The sequence below is a fragment of the Hibiscus syriacus genome, unplaced genomic scaffold (assembly GCF_006381635.1).
Source record: "Hibiscus syriacus cultivar Baekdansim isolate YM2019G1 unplaced genomic scaffold, ASM638163v2 tig00116959_pilon, whole genome shotgun sequence".
NCBI classification, from domain to species: domain Eukaryota; kingdom Viridiplantae; phylum Streptophyta; class Magnoliopsida; order Malvales; family Malvaceae; genus Hibiscus; species Hibiscus syriacus.
In genome coordinates, this window is record NW_024063485.1 from 2,136,134 (window position 1) to 2,158,806 (window position 22,673).

Consider the following 22,673-nt stretch of genomic DNA (forward strand, 5'->3'; position numbering starts at 1 on the left):
GTAGTCTCTAAAATAATATTAAAAATATTGGTCAACCACTTAACTCCCTCTTCTCCTAGGGCTAACCACACAGTGATAGGAATTTGATCTAGACCGACAGCTTTGTCCCTCCCCATCTTTCTAAGAGCCATTTTGACTTCCTCAAACCCAATCCTATTTGTAGTGCAGTCATTGGCCGTAGTATAATGGTCGGCTGACCCATCAACGGTACTATCTCTATAGGGAGAGGCGTCGTTATTAAATAAGCCAAAGAAGTAACTACCCCAAATTCTCCACTAAAAAAACACCATTGTTGTCCTTAATAAACCTAATGCTACTTAGATCCTTTTTCCTATTCTCCCTGGATTTTGCAAGCCTGAAGATGTTGTTTTGTCCTTTCTTGGTGTCTAATCTCTTGTACATTTCCTCGTATGCCTTATCCTTTGCTTTAGCCACCGTTTTCTTGGCTTCTCGCTTTGTCTCCTTGTATCTTTGTTTAACTCTCGATCTTTCTTCGTCGTCATTGCATTGTAGAAACTCCTTGAAGCAAGTTTGCTTTGTCTTTACCTTAGTTTGGACTTCGTCGTTCCACCACCATGATTCTTTATGTTCCTTGGCCTTCCCTGTCGACAACCCAAGGGTATTTTTGCCCACCTCTCTGATGGAATTTGCCATATTTTTCCATAACATATCTGCATTATTTGAGTTTGTAGTTCCAAAACCTGTATTAGACAAAACCTTACTCCTAAAGTCATCAGCAGTCTCTCCATGTAAGTTCTTCCAAAGGATCCTAGGTTTACCAAGTTTAGCCCTCATATGAGTGCTCCGCCCGTGGTATGCGTGGAACACCAAAACCAACAATCTGTGTTATGATGCACATGCCTCTTCAGGGAACACCTTACAGTCAATACAAGCCCATCGATCCCGATTTCGAACCATGATGTAGTTGATTTGGGTACAATGTCCCCCCGCTATGGAACGTAATCAAGTTCACATCTCTCTTGTTAAAGAAGGAGTTAGTGACCACCATATCGTGTGCAGTAGCAAATTCAAGCAACGTACGCCCCTCCTCGTTCCTACTACCAAAACTGAAACCCCCATGAACACCGTCATACCCGTCAGTTGCACTACCTATATGGCCATTGAAGTCTCCCCCTATGAAAACTCTTTGATCCTCCGAAATGCTCCTAAGTACATCATTTAACTGATCCTAGAAATATCGTTTCTCCCCCCTCCCCTAGGCCAACGTGTGGGGCGTACACTGAAAGGACATTCACCACTTCCGCTTCTATAATAACCTTAATCATCATGAGTTAAATTGTACTTTCAGTAATTCACTATGTATTTTCTGTTGTAAAGTTTACCGATTGTCTTTCCTATTGGGTGTGACTGTTTGCATGTTCAGACATATAATACTTTTTAGTAAATTTATGAGTTAAACTTTGCAATCTTAGATCAATGGCAAAGCTATGACTTTAAAACAGAAATATGAAACTTTGTCGTTTGTGTCATTAGGCAAGGTACAATTATTCCATTTCTTAAAAATAGTAATTTATTTAAGATAAATGTTACTGCAAATCATTACAAATTTTCTTTTTTTTCCCTCCTTTTCTTCTTCACTTTCGCTTTGTCCCATTCCCCCCCCCCCCACACATTTTTATTCTAAACAGCTTAGGGTTTCTTTGGTTTTTCTTTTAATTTAAAACCCCAGATTTCATCATAATCCACTTCAGATTTTTGGCCCATTTTAAGGTACTCTCCTTTTCTCTCTTCATTTTGATTCATGATTTTATTTGGGGAGGATTATGTTTTGTGTTATTAGCTGATATAAAGATAAGATGTGGAAATTTCTTATTTTTTAGTTGGGCATATTTCGTTTTTTTTCTCATATTTTGGAGTGATTTTCTTTTCTGGGTAATTGCTACTTTTGATGAGAAGTTCGATGTTTTTGAAGTGAAGGGAAAAGGTTATTGCTTCCTTGTATGATGTTTTAGGAGTTTGAAGTAGATTTGTTTTTACCAATGATTCATTACGAGGCTGGATTTGCTTATTATTGGGAACATAATATTTGGTTTGAAAGTGTTGCTCATAATTATATACTCTTCACACTTCTAAGAGACTTATTCAGAAATCCTTTCAGGTTTTGTTGCTATCAAAATAATGATAATTGTCTGCTCTGTTCTGTGATTTAGTGCTTTTTGGCAATAATCTTGATTTCACCTGTTTAGGACAATGGAAAAGTGAAACATATTTGTTCAAATCTGGGATTCTTCAAACATAAATGCAGCTAAAACGAGAAAGGGTGTAAAAGAGGTTAACGATGTGCAAAAAAATGTGGAAAGACTAGCTTAGGTATATGCTACAAAAGGTGTGAAGATTGTATAATCAACTGTACTTTCAGTAATTCACTATGTATTTTCTGTTGTAAAGTTTACCGATTGTCTTTCCTATTGGGTGTGAGTGTTTGCATGTTCAGACATATAATACTTTTTAGTAAATTTATGAGACATGTTCACTTTTAAACATTGCGTTATCATTTCATCCTAAATTCGTGATGTTGACTATCATATTATTGTGTTTTTCCTCCTCATCTTTGTTTGTTTAGGATCTATGTTAATTCAGTTTTTTTCTTCCGTTGCATAGACCATAAGATTATATCGAGTTACTCATTACTTTGCTCAAATGGATGAGGATGATTGCAGCCAGGAATAGCCGAGTTTTAAGGAATCCTATAGTTCAAGTTCAAGTGGTTATTGGAGTGGAAAGTTTCTCAAGTGCACTTTTGTTTCCCATTATTATTCCTCCAAAGATGGGAATGTGACATGCCTTCTGCTTCGGTTCGAGTCTTGGGCGGATAGCTGTGGGCTTCAATAATTTCTTTTATTTCATTTTGTTGACATTTGACTGTGCTTGAGTCCTGATAAGCATGTGGAGTTCCATATCCTTGAAAATCTTAAAATAGACTACCGAACAACCTTATTGTGCAAACAGAAAATAGCTAATACGGGTGCGCTTTGTTGTGTGGCCGCTGGGCCACATGGAACAAAATCTCCCACAAGCAGAAGGGAAGGCTCCATGGATGGTAATGAACCACATTGGAGGACAAACTCTAGTTTTTCACCTCCTCCATTGAGAATATGGGATTGTAGGTTACATTCAGTGGTATGTCACATGGGTCCCATGCTGCTGGTTTACATGGTTCATCACTGTCCTCAAATAGCTGGGGTAGCAGAAGCAGGATAGGCAGTGAAGGGTACATCAATCATCTCCTTTCTGTTTCTGATGGCGCACTCTCTTATTCTGGCAGCCCACCTTATACTGCTCAATTGCCACGATGGACTTCACCTATTCAAAGGTTCAATCGAAAGGATCTACTTGCCTCTAATGTTGGAGGTAATCTTAGATTGATTTTTTTTTATCATCAAACATGGCATGCCTGGCCTAACTTTGGTTCTTATCACATGCCACTTTTTTCGTTTTAATTGTGCTCTATTAGTTGCATGTCTTAATGCATTTTCTTTTCTTTTTCTTTTCTCTGCTTAGCAGAATGCCCAATGTCATGTACTTTCTACACGTCTATAGGAATTCATATAATCACAGCTAATTATCTTTTCTGAAATGAAGAGCTGACGAAACAAGTTCAGATTACTATAATTGTTAATACTGGAACTAGTGTGTTGCATGATATAGTAGATTCTTGAAAGTCTTTGCTTTTTTCAAGCCATAGTACAAGGAATACTTCAACTGTTCATTACTGATTATTTATCATGATTATCCTTATCATCTGTCTCACGGTTTCTATTTTCATATGTTTTGCCCTATCATACCGATTATTTTCCATATGGCTTGTTTTGTCTTTTAGGGAGTTATTCAAGAATGTATAAGTGTGGAATTGGAAAACGATCCATGCTCCAAAACTCCAAAATTAGAGGATGTATAAAATAGGTTTCTCATGAGGATGATGTGGTCTGATTCATTTGAATTAACGCCTCGTTAGAACTATATGTCAAAATGCAAGAATGTCAGAATCTTTAAGATGTCCAGTATTACGTTTTGGGCATGGAGGAACCATCGCATTCTTTGCTGCAGAATTACCTCAGTTGACCGAATCCTACCTTGTAGTTCACTATAATGTATTTTATTGCCAAGCTTCTGCTTATATCAACTTATATCAACTTATTGCATAAATGCTTATATCAACTTATTGGTTTGGGGGATAGCCTGATTAATCCCTCTAGAGATAGTTGAGGGCTTGAGGCTATCCTGATCAGTGCTTTGAATTGTTGCATAAATGTTTGTATCCATGCAACATGCGTATTCATTAAAGGGTTTTACAAAACTGCAAAATGCTTATCATAAATACGTTGGCTATGCTGGTAAAACTTAAAAACATTATGAAATTGCCGAAGTGGTGGATGTTTCCAAAGCAGTCACTTGTAATGTGAAGACGGATTTGTAGTTCACAAAAAATGTAGGATGTGAGGGATGTCAGACTAGCTTGTTTTATTTTTGCTAAATCGAAATTTGTACTCTTTCTTTCCCTCTTTTAGAGAAGTATAACTATTTCCCTGAATTTCAATACCAATATAACTATTTCCCTGAATTTCAATACCAATCAATCATAGGTTGCTATTTCCTTTGTCTTTTCATATTTCTGATTCAATTATAGTTTGTTTCGTTTGTATAAAATTTGTATTGTTTTATTAATGTAATTTAAATTATCAGGACCTGTGCCCCAGACCTCTTGGTTCTCTCGCTCCACTGAGGTGACTTTTGTTTCAACTTGTTGGGTTCTTGCAGAGGCGATATGCCATTAAAGCAACTACAGGATCCCCTAGCTTTGGATCCCCGTCTTCCCTCTGAGTCTGGTCACTTGGATTCCTCTAGCAGGCAGTCCTCATTTCCGAACCACAACTATGCCAGTAAACGTTCTTACATGACTAAAGCTGTTTACCCAATAGTGTTTCGCAACCCTGTCTCGGATTCTGAAGGCTTCCGTGATGCTGACCTTAACAGCATTGGTAAGTTGACACCTAACGAGGAGCGTTTCTCACCATTTCAGTGGCATGAAAATGGATCTAGTGTTGACCACAAGTTCCACAAAACACTTTCTGAACTTCAAAGGCTTGATGCATCCCCAGACCCAAGTGCTAGCTCTCGAAGAGAAGGTTTTAGGTGGAGCTGTGCTAGCAGTTATGATCTGGGGCTTGATGGAGAAAAGTTTGACATTGCAGAGCATGTTGATTTGGACAACCTGAGGTCCCCTATTGGCCCTGTGGTAGACCACAAGTGTGGAGTATGTGGAAAAATTTTGTGGCTCAAGTCACCCTGTTCGCAACGAATAATTAGAAGTGGTGACATGCCAACTGCTGGGATTTTACCCTGCAGCCATGTGTTCCATGCCGAATGCTTGGATCAAGTCACTCCAAAATCCCAGATTCATGATCCTCCATTCCCATTGTGTCTCAAAACCATTGGACTTCTAGAAGAATCTGCATCAGTTTCAGAACCTTTGCAAGTGACTTTAAGATCTTTACGAAGGAGCAGGGGTGCCGTGATATCTGAAGACCAGGAAGATGACGAATTCTCAAATCATATGAAGAAAAAATTATGGAGAAACTGGCCTCGACCAGCCCCACGATGGAATGGCAATGGTTCTTCGATAAAAAACCATCTTAGAAAGCATTTCACATTTAAAGGAAAAGCAAGTAAAAATATATTTACCTCAAAAGTATTCCAGAGGATTGGATCATCTTCTTCTAGCAGGGAAGGCGCTCAACAACAAGATTCTATTTCATAGTTCATGTAATTCACTTGCAAATAGATAGATTTAGTCATTTTCCAAACTCTCTGGCAACTTTCAAATATATTATCTTTTCCTATGGGGTTATTGGCAAGAACATCTCGAATATCTTATTGCTTGCTCATTCATATTATGAGTTACAAGCAAGCCTCCTAAGATTGTTTCTAATGTGTTGTTAAAAATGATCCACCTATGTGATTTACACTGCAACATACAGGTTTACTTTTCATGCTTAAATCGGAAAGTATTCCATTTTTGTTCTTTGTGCACATATATGAATGGAGATTTTTGCTTTGAAAGTGCACTATTTGTTATTGTATGTTTGTGTAGTACTAATATACATAGGGGGTCTAAGGCCAGCTATATGCATTATTTTTTGAAGCAAATAGTTGAATGACAATCAGTGGAGGCCCTTTTAGTCTCTGTGATCCTTTTCATTACTGGATATAACAGAAACTATCGAACTTACATATCATGGACTCCACCGGATGTCGATTCTTGGTGCATGCCAGTGTTTTGAGATGTTTCTGTTCGAATTATGCATGCACATGTTCTCTATTAAAGAATATTGTGCACGCGGGGCCTCGAACTCGATGTGGCCAATACAACAGTGGTGACCAGAAAAATCCCTGTGGAGCCTCCATCATATGGATAAGTGGCTTCCACAAAACGAAAGGTACTTTCTGGTATTCATGTGGATTAGTGTTGATCTGTAAGTTGCTAGTCTCTATGAACTGCGTAAAGGGCATTCGAGTAGGTCTTTTAGGCTTTTCTTTTATATGTTATCCTATTGCTTGAACAAGTTGGCCATGTGATCCCATATGCAAAGTTTGGTTCACAAAACTTTAAAAGTTGAGGCTGTGCCTGCTTTGATTTGTTGCCATCATTCTTTGGGACTTTATATCTGGGGTTTATTTTCTTCTTTATTTTGTGGCCATCATTCTTCATTGCTTTGGGATTTGATGAGTAGGATGTAAACGAGCCGGGTCGAGCTCAATTTGAAAAGTTTAAAGCTGAGCTCGATTCAGACTCGTAAACTCGGGAGTTTAAAATTATCAAGATCGACTCAAATTAGAAATAAAAAATTAAAGCTCGAATCGAAAGATCACAATCATATATATATATAGAGAAAATAACCTCAGTGACCAAAAATCCCATATAATATACGATTTTAACCAACTTTTTCCGGATTTGCCAAAATGACCAACAAAATCGCAATGCGATCGCTAATTCGCAACGCGATCTCCATTATCGCAAATTCGCGTTGCATTTTCGCAATGCGATAGTTGAAAATCGCGTTGCGATGGTCTACAGTGTCGTTGCGATTTTCCCAATTCGCAATGCGAATAAGTAAATCGCAACGCGAATTGGGAAAATTGCAATGCGAATAAGTAAATCGCAACGCGAATTGGGAAAATCGCAATGCGATACTGACTATCGCAATGCGATAATACAAAATCGCAACGAGATACTTACTTTCGCAACGCAATACTGACTTTTGCAACGTGATTCTGACTTTCGCAACGCGATAATACATAATCGCAATGCGATTTTCAAAGCGCCATTAGTATCCTGGCCAAGTATTTTATTTTTAAATTCCAAACACGAATATTAATATTGGAACACTGAACCGTCCACAGTATATCCCGTAATCGCAACTCATAACCTAAAACCTAAAATCACAACTCAATCCCATCTCCATCTCTCACTCTCTCACCCATCTCCGACGAAATCCGTCCCCATCTCCGACGAAATCCGTCTATCTCCATCTCTCAGAGCCACCCTCACAATCAGAAATGGAAAATCAACCAACGAGGGTTAGTTTTTTTAATTATTTTCTTTTTGAAATTTTTGCATTATTATTAGTTTTTTCATATTGAAATTGATGATAAGTTTACTGGTAATTTCAATAATAGATTAACCATTTCACTTAGATTGCTTATTAAATCAACCGAGAATCGCAACGCGATTTTAGTTTCGCGTTGCGATTCTCTCGTTGCGATAGTCAAATTCGCGTTGCGATAGTCATTTCGTGTTGCGATTTTCATTTTCAGAAACTATTCTTCTGCAAATTGAAACTTGAATGAATTGCATTACTTCAACCAAAAACAAAGACAATACGAAATTCACAGTGTTGCAAATTTAAGTTTGAAGAATAAACTACTCTTTAGTTTATTATTGTTTTTGGTATATCTCACAGTGTAGTTTTGGTATATCTAATTTAGTATGTTTATGTTTTTTAGAACTTTTATTCGGCTCAATTGACCTTGAGAAATAAAGTCAGCCTGTCCAAAATAATGCGTCGAAGCTTTCACTGCACAAAGAAAATGTTTGAGAAATTCACAGTGTTGCAAATTTAAGTTTGAAGAAAACTACTACTCTTTATGTTTATTATTGTTTTTGGTATATCTTCACAGTGTAGTTTTTGGTATATCTAATTTAGTATGTTTATTGTTTTTGTAGAACTTTTATTCGGCTCAATTGACCTTGAGAAATAAAGTCAGCCTGTCCAAAAAAGTACAACATCCCGGTGGAGATGCGATGTTGACACACCTGTTTCTTCAAACCATGACTAGCGATCTACCAGAGACTATACAACGTCGTGATGAAGAGATATGGTTTGATTTTCCACCGGCGTATACGTGTTTTGGCGGAGGAGTTTTGCTTAATCACCGGTCTACGCTTCGGACGATGATGTAGGTCGGTACCTAGACACATTACCCGCCCATCATGGCTATCCCGGGTTTTTCCTGAGCTGGAGAGGCCGAGTCTACACGTAGAAGACCTGACAAGATTGTTGAATAATAAAGACGGTTTTACTCGGATGGATGACGTCGACGTTGTCCGAGTATGCCTTCTAATTCTTTTGCATGCCGACTTTTTAGGCAGAGATGCCAGACAACCTATTCCAAATGATCTAATCAATTGGTAGAAGACCTAAATGCGTGGAACCTGTTTCCGTGGGGCTCGTTTTATATAAAGCTACATGAATAAGTTATCGTTGCCTTGGATGATCGAAAAAGTTGCATGGCGATGGTTCCAATACACTTTGAGGCTTTATTTGGGCCTTTAAGGTAGAATTTTATATGATGTTTCCAAAATTATAAGTATTATTTAACAATTACTAATGTTTGTTATTATATTGTTTGTAGATTTGGATATTTGAGGCCTTTCCCCCGCCATGAAGACATATGCAATAAAACTTCAAATGATATTCCCAGGGCTATTTCCTGGAAGAGGAAACGAACCTTGCAATGGAAGATTTACTACGGTATACGACAATAAATAATGTAAGTAACATAAATACTACCATATGTTTATAAACCAAGTTATTACTAGTACACGTTTAACTTTGTTTGAGCTTTTATATTGTTAGAGGCCAACACTCCTCTACAGAGGCTGACACCCACGGAAGCTGAGCTTGCCACTGATTGGTGGCAAGCTAGTAAGCGTTTTTTTTGATGGAACGGTTGATGCACCTCCACTTCGGGAGCCATCACCTCGCCCAGAGCTATCACCTCACCCAGAGGCCATCATCTGATCGACCCGGCTATACACCTCCACACGACAGCCATCACCTATTCTGTCACATCATCGAGCCTCTTCTCCACCATCACCGCAAGATAGGCGACCGGCAAAGATGCCACGATGTTTATCTCCCGTTCTCCACCTCCACCTCAACGGGATGATTAGGGGAGTTACGTGATGGGTCAATGCCTTGCGTGAGGAGGTCGGTACTTTACGCAAAGACGATGGTGCATGGCGTTTGAGGTGTCTACATTACGCGGTGAGGTAGCCGCTCTACGAGATGGTAGCATCGTTGCAGAATGAGGTTCATACTCTACGCACGAGGTAAGTTTAAGATTTTTCATACTCGTAATTCATTCGGTTACTGTCAATACTGCTAAACTGTTTTTGTTAGTATTTGTTTTGGTTTTGTTTTGTCTTTTGGTTGAAGTAATGCAATCCATTCAAGTTTCAATTTGCAGAAGAAGATAGTTTACTTTCGCAACACGAAAATGACTATCGCAACGCGGAAATGGCTTATCGCAATGCAATGAAAATCGCAACGACAAATCGCAAAGCGAAATGAAATCGCAACGACAAAATCGCAACGCAAAATGAAAATCGCAATGCGATTTGTGTTTCGCGTTGTGATTTTGTCGTTGCGATTTCATTTCGCGTTGCGATTTTGTCGTTGCGATTTTCATTTCGCATTGCGATAGCCATTTCCGCGTTGCGATAGTTATTTCGCGTTGCGATTTTAAGTTTCGTGTTGCGAAAGTAAACTATTCTTCTTCTGGAATGTTTATATATGTTGTCCTTTTAAATGTTTATATAAGTGCTTACTTCTGGAATGTTATCTGAGCATTTTGTGAACTATGATAGAATAATGACTTGGGTGAATACAATGCTAGTTTGAAACATATTTGTCTTTGTTTAATATCATGTCTGTTTATTTACTGATTTATGTATTAATTTTATTTAGCGGCCCGATAAGGTGGATGCTTTACGTCGAGTTTTCCTTGCACGACGGAGTTCACGCATTAGACGGCGTGGACGTGCTATTACGTCTCCGTTCACCCCAATGGTGCGAAGACTCCGCAAGAAGAAGCCCGACTCACCGGTCATCCCTCAAGAGTCCCCTCCAATCGTTCAAGAGGCCCCTATTCTCCCTCAAGATTCCCCCCCACCGTTCAAGAGGCCACTGTCATCGTTGAAGAGGTCCCTCCCACCATTCCAGAGCCCGATTCATATGGGGTAATATATCGAAGTATTGAGAAACCCCCACCGGTTCCGGACATGATGGATGAGAGTTGGCTCTCGTATGAGTTACCGGCTAGTACCCTTCCGGTATCTGAAGTGGAGAGGAGACAACTACCGGAAACAATTGTGGATAGTACCCTTTGGGCTAAGACCGCAGTTGATTTTTATCTACATGAGCGGAGCCAAGGGTGTTACACTGACATCAGCAAACTCAACGATGAAATGTTTTTGTTGCTTGATCGGTCTTGGTGGGGTGTGCTATTAGGGGTTGAAGACAGTGGCTATTTGGATGGGGAGGTAAGTCTTATTTTTGTCTTATATATGATTTTGATTAATTTGTTTAAAAATTAATGTAATTCACTAATATATGTATTTTTTTGTAAAACAGCATATCGATGCGTGGGTGTCACGTCTACTAATAATAAGGAAGCTTAGGAAAAATAAAATAAATTCGCTATATACAATAATGCCGACGGCTTTTCACGCAGTTCACTTGAAGAATCAACGAGATGAATCATTTTTGTTGGGCAATGGACAAGTTAAACTTTATCCTGCATGGTGGGAGGTCGATAAGGTTAGTGTTTATTTTTTAAATTTTTTAAAGGTGTTCATAAATAAGTGCGCAAATAAATGAATTATTACTTATGATCGCAGGTGTTTATCCCTGTTTTGGAACGTCGTCACTGGCTTCTCGTCCAACTTCAGCTCCCATCCCTGAAGATAATAGTGTATGATAGCATGATCAATTACATATCACTGTCTGATTTGAGAGATATTTTCAAGGGATGGAGCTCTCATTTGGCTAAATTCTTGGATGAGATTAAGTATTGGAGTCATTCTGGACACAAGAAGCCAAAGAAGTTCAATGTCACAGTTGTCAGAGACGAGACCGCGGCACAGTAATCGCCGGGAGCCAGAGGGGATTGTGGTCCTCTCGCATACCTTTGCTTGGCGCGTTTGACGACGGGAAGCATAGAGTTTTTACCTCCCACCGATAGAGATAGAGCTGCAGTAGGCTTGTGGTTTCGGCATTATATGGCTAGAGCAATATATTCGAGATACTGCCTACCTGCATCCGCGTTATGAAAGTGTCCATTGTTAATTGGTAAGTCAAATGCAAGTTTTGTTAACATATATACTCCTTTTGGTTTGAAAATGTTTGGTTAAGTACCTAGAATTCAATAATTTGCTGTTTGTAGGTTTTAGATGTGTAGGAAGTCTTGTTTGAGCAAATGTTTGGTTTCTGCAGGTTAATCCTTAAGTGAGCTGCGTGAAATGGATGTACGGGGTCACAAAGTTGTTGATTCATTGATTCAATAATTGATGAAGAAATAAGAGTTATTATTATTTTTTGATTGTTTAATTGATTTGTAAAAGATGATTTTGTAAATGTTGATTTGTTTAATTGATGTGTACATAATTTGTGTTGAAATGTAATAGTTGATTTGTTGATTTTCAATCTGCTTTATGTTGAAGGCAAAATAGACTATCGCAACGCGAAATGGCTATCGTAACGAGAAAATCGCAATGCGAAATGAAAATCGCAATGCGAAATGAAAATCGCAACGAGAAAATCGCAATGCGATTTTCATTTCGCATTGCGATTTTCTCGTTGCGATAGCCATTTTCGCGTTGCGATAGCCATTTTCGTTTTGCGATAGCCATTTTCGCGTTGCGATAGTCAAATGAATGTCTAATAAGTGATAACAACTGAACAGATCATAGCAATGTTCAAACTCAAGTTACTAATACATGCCTAACTGAAAATGTTAAAAGTACACACATAAAATACACATAATGCAAGTTTTGTTAACATATATACTCCTTTTGGTTTGAAAATGTTTTGGTTAAGTACCTAGAATTCAATAATTGTTAAAAGTTTATGCATGTTAATCCTTGTTGCCTTTTTCATTTCGCATTGCGATTCTATCGTTGCGATTTGCATTTCGCATTGCGATGGTCAAATGATTGCCTTTCGCAACGCGATTCTGACTTTCGCAACGAGATAATACAGAATCGCAATGCGAGTTTCAAAGTTCGCAACAGGTTTTAGTTTCGCAAGCCAATTTTTTTGTGTATATATATACGTAGCAGCAACAACTCATAACCTAAATCCCTAAATCGCAACTCATTCCATCTCAATCTATCACTCTCTCCGGCGACATCCGTTCCTATATCCAACGACATCCTTCCCCATCCGGCAACAGGTCTTAGTTTCGCATCTCGTTTGTTTAGTTACAACCATGAAATCATCTAATGTTGATCATGTTTGGATAGATTTGTGTTTTGGAGGGTCATGGGAGAATGTTCATGGTGTTTTACAATATATGCCTTTACCCATGAATCTTCAACTAAAACTATCATTAAAGAAGTTAACTTATGAAACCCTAATGTTACGTGTTTCAAAGAAATTAAATTTAGAGCCCCTAAGTGGATTTAGGCTATCTTATCAGAGAAATGGTAAAGTTTATTTGTTAACCGACAATGAAGATGTTGAACGATTCATTGCTTACATTAATGTTTCAAGTGATGATGTTACATTGTATGTTGTTGAACCTAGAAGTAGTATTGTTGGGTCAGTAGCGGGTAGCAATCAACTAAGTGGGTCTCAAAACCCACAGCCTTTCTCTAATCCAAATCCAAATCAACTTTCAGCACCAAATTCCAGTTTTCGTATTGACCAATTAGAAGATGATGAGCCAAGAGAAAAAATTGTGAGTACTAGTCAGTATTCGAAATTTGATCTTGGTCAATACCCGGACTTTGATATTGGTCAATACACGGATTTTGATGATGTTTCAGAAGAAGAAACAGACCTTGCGTGTAATGATTTTGATATTGGTCAATACCCGAATTTTGATGATGAAACACCCGTTGCCGAGGAAGATGTTGTTGATGATAATGAGGAGGAAGTTACGACTGTGAATGAACATGTTGAACATCCATTCTGTAATTCATATAATCCTGAAGAAGAAAAAGAAGAAGAAAAAGTCCCCGAAGAAAAGAAAATGCCACGGGAGTATAACTGGAATATGCCAGAATTACTTCAGCTACCGGAAGAAGAGTTGGCAAAGAAAGCAGTTGATTGTTACACAAAAGTTATTCGTATCAAGAAAGATGATTGTTTTGATACAAAGGAAGACTTGAAGATAGCTTTGTATACGAAATGTGTGGAAGATGGCTATCAACTAAAAGTTAACAAATCAAGCAAAGATCGTTTCGAAACAAGGTGTACGATTGACAAAAACTGTACGTGGCGTATGATTGCAAAGAGGATAAAAGATTGCGCAATGTTTCAAGTTAGGACTTTTATTGATAAACATACATGTTCAAGAACCCAAGTTTTTCCTCACCATAGACAGGCAAACAAAAAGGTGTTGGGTGGTTTTCTGGCTGAGTTAATGTTTTTGAATGACAGGGTATATCGGGGACATGAAATTATGACTGACATGAATGCTCGGTTCAAGATTAGTATATCATATTCTCAAGCTTGGAGAGCCAAATGTTATGCCTTGGAATTGTTGAGGGGGTCGCCAGAAGCATCGTTTGCCCAACTGCCGGCTTATTGTCACAATTTAAAGCTGAAAAATCCTGGGTCGGTAACTCATATCAAAACAGATAGAGATGGACGCTTTGAGTTGCTGTTTATCGCCATTGGTGCTGCGGTTAGTAAATCAATATAATTCTGTTGACTCATTTCTGTTAGTTACATGCATTTCACATTTAAATGATTATATTTCTTGTGTATATTATTTTGTAGATTCGTTCGTTTATTACTTGCATGCGCCCAGTTATTATAGTTGACGGAGCACATTTGAAAGGTCGATACCTTGGAGTAAACTTATTAGCAGTAGCCATGGATGCTAACAATGGGATATTGCCAATAGCTTACGGGGTTGGAAAATCTGAAACCTCTGATTCATGGACATGGTTTATGGGGCATCTTAGGTATTGCATAGGTCCTATTAGCAATCTGACAATCATATCCGATAGGGCAAACTCAATTGACAACGCTGTTAGAAGGTGTTTCCCAGATGCTTTTCATGGACTTTGTGGTGTTCATTTGTATAGAAATCTAAAATCAAGGTCTGCTGGTATAAAAAAGCACAAATGGACATACTGGAAGGCTGTAAAGGCTTATCGGGAAGTGGATTTCAATAAGCATATAAACTGTTTAAGACGTGTTTTGCCTCAGTGTGCTCAAACACTAGAAGATGTCGGGTTTGAAAGATGGTCAAGAGTACATCAACTTGGAGCAAGATATGGTTTCATGACGTCTAATAGTGCAGAATCAATTAACGCTCTAAGTCGTCATTCCCGGAAATTACCCATTACTATGTTAATGGAGTTTTTTCGAGCCTCTATTCAACAGTGGTACTACAAGAAAAGAAACCATGCAGGTATTATTTCTTTGAATTCTTAACTTATCATATATTTTACTAAGTATTATTTATTTAAATTTACAGGAACATTGGAACATCGTGTTACACCATGGACTGAAAAAAAGATAACGAAACGTGTTGTGAAGTCAACGTCATGGAGAGTTGAACCATGTTCAAACACTTTGTTTGAAGTACTGGATAATAACTTAAATGGGCTTGTCGATCTAAATGCAAGGACGTGTAGTTGTATGAAATGGCAAACATCTGGTTATCCGTGTAGCCATGTTATAAAAAGTTGCTCTTCATCTAAACCAAGATGATTCAAGCACATACGCTATGGATTGCTACACTACAGAAGTATATCGACAGACTTATGCCGAGATTGTCTACCCTATTTCACATCCTTCTGAGTGGGACATACCAGATGACTTACAAACAGTTTTGCCACCAGCCATGGACAGAAGGCTACCTGGCCGACCAAAAAGTCACGATCGTATACCGTCTAAGGGTGAAGAGAAGAAGAGATTGACATGTAGTCGGTGCAAGGAAAGTGGTCATACAAGGTTGACATGTGGATCACCAGTGCCATCACAATCATCTTTTCCTCTACCAAAATATGGATCATCATCAAAATCCAAAGCTCATATGGTGTCAAGAAAAAGGCAATCAAAATCGCAATCATCTTTAAAATCCCAATCACAACTGGCTTCACCTTTTGGGACTGTTAACTTAGGTGATTTTTAAAATGCAAACGTTGTATTATGTAGATTTTATGTGTGAACTTTTAACATTTTCAGTTAGGCATGTATTAGTAACTTGAGTTTGAAAATTGCTATGATCTGTTCAGTTGTTATCACTTAATAGGCAATCATCTTAATGTCTATCGCAACGCGGAAATTACTAACGCAATGCGAAATGAAAATCGCAACGCTAATTTCGCATTGCGATAGTACTTTTTGCCTTCAACATAATGCAGATTGAAATCAACAAAATCAACCATTACATTTCAATCAATTAAACAAGCACAAATAAGAATTATGTTAACATCAATTAAACAAATCAACTTTTACAAATTACCTTTTACAAATCAATTAAACAATCAAAAAATAAGCAATAATTATTAGAGAAAATAACACTTCTACTATTGAATCAACTTTTGCAGCCATACATCATTTTCACGCAGCTCACTTCTGAGATTAACCTGCATAAACCAAACATTTGCTCAAACAACACTTTCTACACATCTAAAACCTACAAACATCAAATTATTGAATTCTAGGTACTTAACCAAACATTTTCAAACCACAAGCCTATAAACATACCAATTGTTTATGGACATTTTTATAACGCAGATGCAGGTAGGCAGCGTCTCGTATATATCGATCTAGCCATATAATATCGAAACCACAAGCCTACTGCAGCTCTATCTATATCGGTGGGAGGTAGATACTTTATACTTCCTGTGATCAAACGGTCCAACGCCAAGCATACGAGAGGACCACAATCCCCTATGGGTCCTTTCGTTTGTTGTGGTGCGGTCTCGTCTCTGCTAACTGTAATATTGAGCTTCTTTGGCTTCTTGTTTCCAGAACGAGTCCAATAATTTATCGCATCCAAGAATTTAGCCAAATAAGAGCTCCATCCATTAATAATATCTCTTAAATCAGCCAATGATATGTAATTTATCATGCTGTCATATACTATTGCCTTAAGGGATGGGATCTGAAGCTCGACGAGAAGCCAATGGTTACGTTCCAAAACAGGGATAAACACCTGCAATCATAAGTAATAATTCATTCATTTGCTCACTTATTTATGAATACCTTTAAACTCAATCTAAAATAAACACTAACCTTATCGACCTCCCACCATGCAGGATAAAGTTTAGCTTGTCCATTGCCCAACGCAAATGATTCATCTCGTTGATTCTTCAAGTGAACGGCGTTAAAAGACGTCGGCATAATTGTATATCGTGTATTTCTTTTATTTTCCTTAAGTTTCCTAATTATTAGAAGACGTGACACCCACGCATCGATATGCTGTTTTACAAAAAAAGACATATATTAGTAACTTACATAAATTTACAAAAAAAATAATCAAATTAAAATATAAGAAAAATATAAGACTTACCCCTCCATCGAAATAGCCATTGTCTTCGACCCCTAATAATACGCCCCACCAAGACCGATCAAGCAACAAATAGATATCATCATTGAGCTTGCATATGTCAGTGAAACACCCCTGGCTTCACTCATGTAGATAAAAATCAACTGCGGTCTTAGCCCAAAGGGTGTTATCCAGAATTGTGTCCGGTAGTTGTTTCCTCTCCTCTTCAGATACCGGTATGGTACTGGCCGGTAACTCATACGAGAGCCAACTTGAATCCATCATGTCCGGCACGTCAGAGGGTTTCTCAAGAATCCTACATATGACGCCATGTGAATCGGGCTCTTGAATGGTGGGAGGGACCTCTTCAACGATGACAGTGGCCTCTTGAACGGTGGGAGGGGACTCTCGAGGAATGATAGGGGCCACTTCAACGATAGGAGTGGACTCTTGAGGGATGACAGGCGAGTCGGGCTTCTTCTTGCGGTGTCTTCGCACTATTGGGGTATACGGAGACTTAATAGCACCTGCACGCCGTCTGATGCGTGAACTCTGTCGTGCAAGAAAAACCCGACGTAAAGCATCCACCTTATCGGTCCGCTAAATAATTAAATACAAATATCAGTAAATAAACGGACATGATATTTAAACAGTGAAAACAAAGACAAATATATTTCAAAACTTCAACCAAAAGATAAAACAAAGGCAAATAATAACTTCACAGTGTTAAAGAATACACAGTTTAGCAGAATTGGCAGCAACCGAATAAATTTACTTCAACCAAAAGACAAAACAAAAAGACAAATACTAACTTCACAGTGTTAATAAATAGTTTAGCAGCATTGGAAGCAACCGAATAAATTTACTAAGCAATCTAAGTGAAATGGTTAATTTAAGTGAAATTACGAGTAAATTTATCATCAAGTTAAATATGGAAAATCTTAAACTTACCTCGTTGCGTAGAGTATGAACCTCATTCTGCAACGATACTACCATCTCACTTAGAGCGGCAACCTCACCACGTAAAGTAGACACCTCCACACGCCATGCACCATCGTTATCGCGTAGAGTACCGATCTCCTCACGCAAGGCATTGACCTCCACACGCCATGCACCATCGTTATCGTGTAGAGTACCGATCTCCTCACGCAAGGCATTGACCTCATCACGTAACTCCCTTGACTCATCCCGTGGAGGTGGAGAACAGGGAGATAGAAGTCGTGGCATCTTTTCCGGTCGCCTATCATGAGGTGATGGTGGAGAAGAGGCTCGATGATGTGACGGGATAGGTGATGGCTCTCGTTGTAGAGGTGTATAGTCGGGTCGATCAGGTGATGGCTCTGGGTGAGGTGATGGCTCTCGAAGTGGAGGAAGTGGAGGCTGCTCATCATTCGTGCCATCAAGAAAACGCTGACTAGCTTGCCACCAATCAGTGGCAAGCTTAGCCTCCGTGGGTGTCAGTCTCATTAATGGAATGTTGGCCTCCTAAAAATATAAAAACTCAAACAAAGTTAAACGTCTACTATTAATAACTTGTTTATATATGATATTATTTGTGTTAACTTACATTATTTATTGTCGCATATGGTATTAAGTCTTCCCAATCCAACAGACGTTTCCTCTTCCAGGAAATAGCACTGGGAATATCATTTGAAGTTTTTATTGCATATGTCTTCATGGCGGGAAAGGCCTCGAATATCCAAATCTACAAACAATATAATAACAAACATTAGTAATTGTTAAATAATTAATTATAATTTTGAAAACATTATATAGAAATTCTTACCTTAAAGGCCCAAACAAAGCCTGACAAAGTGTATTTCGACCCATCGCCCCGTAAACTTTTGCGGTCATCAAAGGCAGACGACAACTTAGTCCAGGTAGCTTTCCATATATACGAACCCCACGGAAACAGATTCCATGCATTTAGGTCCTCTACCAATAATATTAGCTCCTGAGGAATAGGTTGTCTGGCCTCTCTGCCTAAAAAGCCGGCATACAAAAGTAGTAGAAGGCATACTCGGACAACATCGACGTCATTCATCCGAGTAAAATCATCTTTCTTATTAAACAATTTCTTCATGTCGTCGACATGTAAGTTCGGCTTCTCTATTGACTCATCAGGAAAAACCCTGGATAACCATGATGGGCGGGTGATATGACGAGTGTACCGGCCTACATCATCGTGTCCGAATCGTAGACCAGTGATTAAACAGAACTCCTTCCGCCCAAAACAAGTATACGCTGGTGGAAAATGAAACCATATCTCTTCCTCACCACGTTGTATACTGTCGGGTAGATCTCTAGTCATGGTCTGAAGCCACAAATGGGTCAAATTAGCATCTCCACCCGGATGTTGTACTCTCAGCCATGGCCCGAAGCAGGTTTCCTCAAACAATTTTCTTTGTGCAGGTGAAAGCTTCGAAGCAATTGTAGTGGCTAGGCTAACTTTATTCCTTAATGTCAATGAAGCCGAAAAAAATTTCTACAAAAACAATAAACATACCAAGTTAGATATACCAAAAACTACACTGTCAAGATATACCAAAAACAATAAACATAAATAGTAGTTTATTCTTGAAACTAAAATTTGCAACACTGTTTTGTCTTTTGGTTGAATGAAAATCGCAACGAGATAATGAGAATCGCAACGCGAAATGACTATCGCAACGAGAGAATGCGAAATGAAAATCGCAACGCGAAATGAAAATCGCAACGAGAGAATCGCAACGGGAAATGAAAATCGCAATGCGATTTTGGTTTCGCGTTGCGTTTTTTATTTCGTGTTGCGATTCTCTCGTTGCGATAGTTATTTCCGCGTTGCGATTTTCATTCTCGAAACTATTCTTCTTCTGCATTACTTCAACCAAAAGACAAAACAAAGACAAATACTAACTTCACAGGCTAAACAGTTTAGCAGTATTGGCAGCAATCGAATGAATTTAATAAGAAATCTGAGTGAAATGGTTAATCTATTATTGAAATTACCAGTAAACTTATCATCAATCTCAATATGAAAAACCTAAAATAATGCAAAAATTTCAAAATAAAAATAAAAAAAACTAACCCTCGGAGGTTGATTTTCCATTTCTGAATGATTGTGAGGGATTTTTGACTGTGAATGGTTGTGAGGGATTTCGCTGGCGATGTGGACGGAAATCTTCGGAGATGGGGACGGATTTCGCCGTAGAGAGTGAGAGATGGAGATGGGACTGAGTGTTGTGATTTTGGGTTTGAGGTTATGAGTTGCGATTACTGTGGACGGTTCAGTTTCCGATTTATTAAGAAAAAATTCGTGTTTGGAATTTGAAAAAAAAATACGCGTTAATACGAATGGCGCTATGTAAATCGCGTTGCGAAAGTCAGAATCGCGTTGCGAAAGTCAGTATCTCGTTGCAATTTTTCCAATTCGCGTTGCGATTTACTTATTCGCATTGCGAATTGGGAAAATCGCAACGACACTGTAGACCATCGCAACGCGATTTCCAACTATCGCAACGCGAAATGCAACGCGAATTTGCGATAATGGAGATCGCGTTGCGAATTAGCGATCGCATTGAGATTTTGTTGGTCATTTTGGCAAATCCGGAAAAAGTTGGTTAAAATCGTATATTATAAGGCATTTTTGGTCACTGAGGCGATTTTCTCATATATATATACATATATATTAAAAAAGCTCACAAATTACTTGATATTCAACTCGAAAGCTCATGAGTTTAAAATTGTCAAGCTCAATTTGATCTCGAAAAAATTAAAGTTAGACTCGAGCTCGAAAAAACTTGAAACATTCTCTGATTGAAGTTTAAACTCGAGTTCGAACCTTAAATACATGAAAACTTTATATTGTATTGAAAAAACATATAAATGTTAATATTATTAATAATTAAATTTGAAATTTGAAATTTAATATATATTTTTTTTTCAAGTAGCTCGCGAGCTTCACGAGTTAGGTATCAAGTAGTTCGAGTTGAGTTCGAGTTTGAACTCGAGTCTATTTGATTTGAGTGTTAATTGAACTTTGATAGAGTCAAACTGGAATATCTCGTTATCTGTCTCGTCTCATTTATAGCCTTATAGATGAGTGATGACTAAGAAAGAAATATAATAATAGAAAATTTCAATCTTATTGTTTGTTGTCTTCAATGGAATCAAAACCCTTAACATTTAACATTTAACTTTTAACTTGTCCTCAGAAGAGCGATGGGAGAACTTATCCTAATGGAATCTACTTTCATCAATTGTAATTTTCTTGAACAGTAACTTGTTTAATGGTAACATGCATTAGGTGAAACTCATGTAGTCATTTGTGACCTTTGAGTTATTTTTTAATCAATGCTTTTGTCAGGTTACTATTAAGTAAATAATGTTTTCCGACCGCCATTGATCAGTTCTGAGATCTGAGAAAAAAAAGATCAGAATACATAGAATTTTGCACTTTAGTTTCATGTGTGTGTGTGTGTGCCATCTATTTCATGAACAAAAACGTATTCACTAATGATGAACAGCTGCACGAGTGATTGGCTGATTGCCTTTCATTAATGTATTCAATGATTAACTCCAAGAAATCCAAATGGTGAGGTTTCTTTTTGCTTGATATCCTCCTGCCAAGTTAAATGGCTATGATGGAAATTTGTAGGACAAATGCAGATTAGTTTTTCGATTTTTTATCATACGCATATCTGTAATGTCCTTTGAAAAAGAGGTTCAGTTTTAGATATAGGTTCTTCCATACTGTAAAGATTATAGAAAGTTCCATATTCTTCAAAAGAGAATTGCAGCATGGACGCAAAGGAAAGGCAATCAATTAGGCACAGCTAAGATGATTAAAAGTAAAGACTTACATTCCTTTTACTGAGGCTGACGGTTAGCCACATGCACAACACTTTGATATTTCTTTTCGTAGCCTATATTCGATAGCTTAAGCATATAGTTTGATTCTTTGTTCTAATTTGTTTCATCGAAATCTTAACGCAGGACCGAAAGGGGAATCGGAGATCACCGATGATGAACTTGAACAGCATTAAGCGGTTTATCTTCTGCATTCTTTTTGACAGATACTTACCACTATGGCAATTCTTAAACCGTAAGCCGCACAAGAAGCTGATAACATCAGATCAGTACCACATAAAGAACATTATATGAGGATAACTCTGCTTTTTTGGTTCAAGTGTAACATCATGACATCATCTAGTCGGCACCATGGTCGTGTATCCTTTTTATCTTCCTAACTTTCATGGTACTCGATCCATTCTCTGATAAATTTCTTTCAAATATCTTTAACCCTTTTGCCATATGATTCACATCCTGGAAAGATTCTTGAGGTTCTTTAAGTATGGGCCAGGAACAGTGGCGGATGCATATTATTTTGAAAATGTTATTAAATTTAGTTTAACGTGTAAAGGAAAAAAGAAAAAAATACAATTTTTGCATATCCATTATTTTTAAGATTTGTTTTTTAATTTTGAATCCCATTCTTAAATTTCTGGATCCGCCACTAGTCAAGAACTTAAATTGAAAACATTGTAAAGAGTAAGTTTACAAAATGTTGAGGACTTCAATCGGTGCGAAGAACCTTTTAGTCTAATTCTTTTCAGGTTCATGTCCAAAAGGAACGTCATCAAGAACATGGGTCCAAG

The 22,673-nt window shown here is 38.0% G+C and overlaps 1 pseudogene; it reads left to right on the top strand.

The window, feature by feature from the left end:
- Positions 1-1,618: 1,618 nt before the first annotated feature.
- Positions 1,619-5,877, top strand: LOC120189752 (annotated as a pseudogene).
- The last annotated feature ends 16,796 nt before the right edge of the window (positions 5,878-22,673 follow it).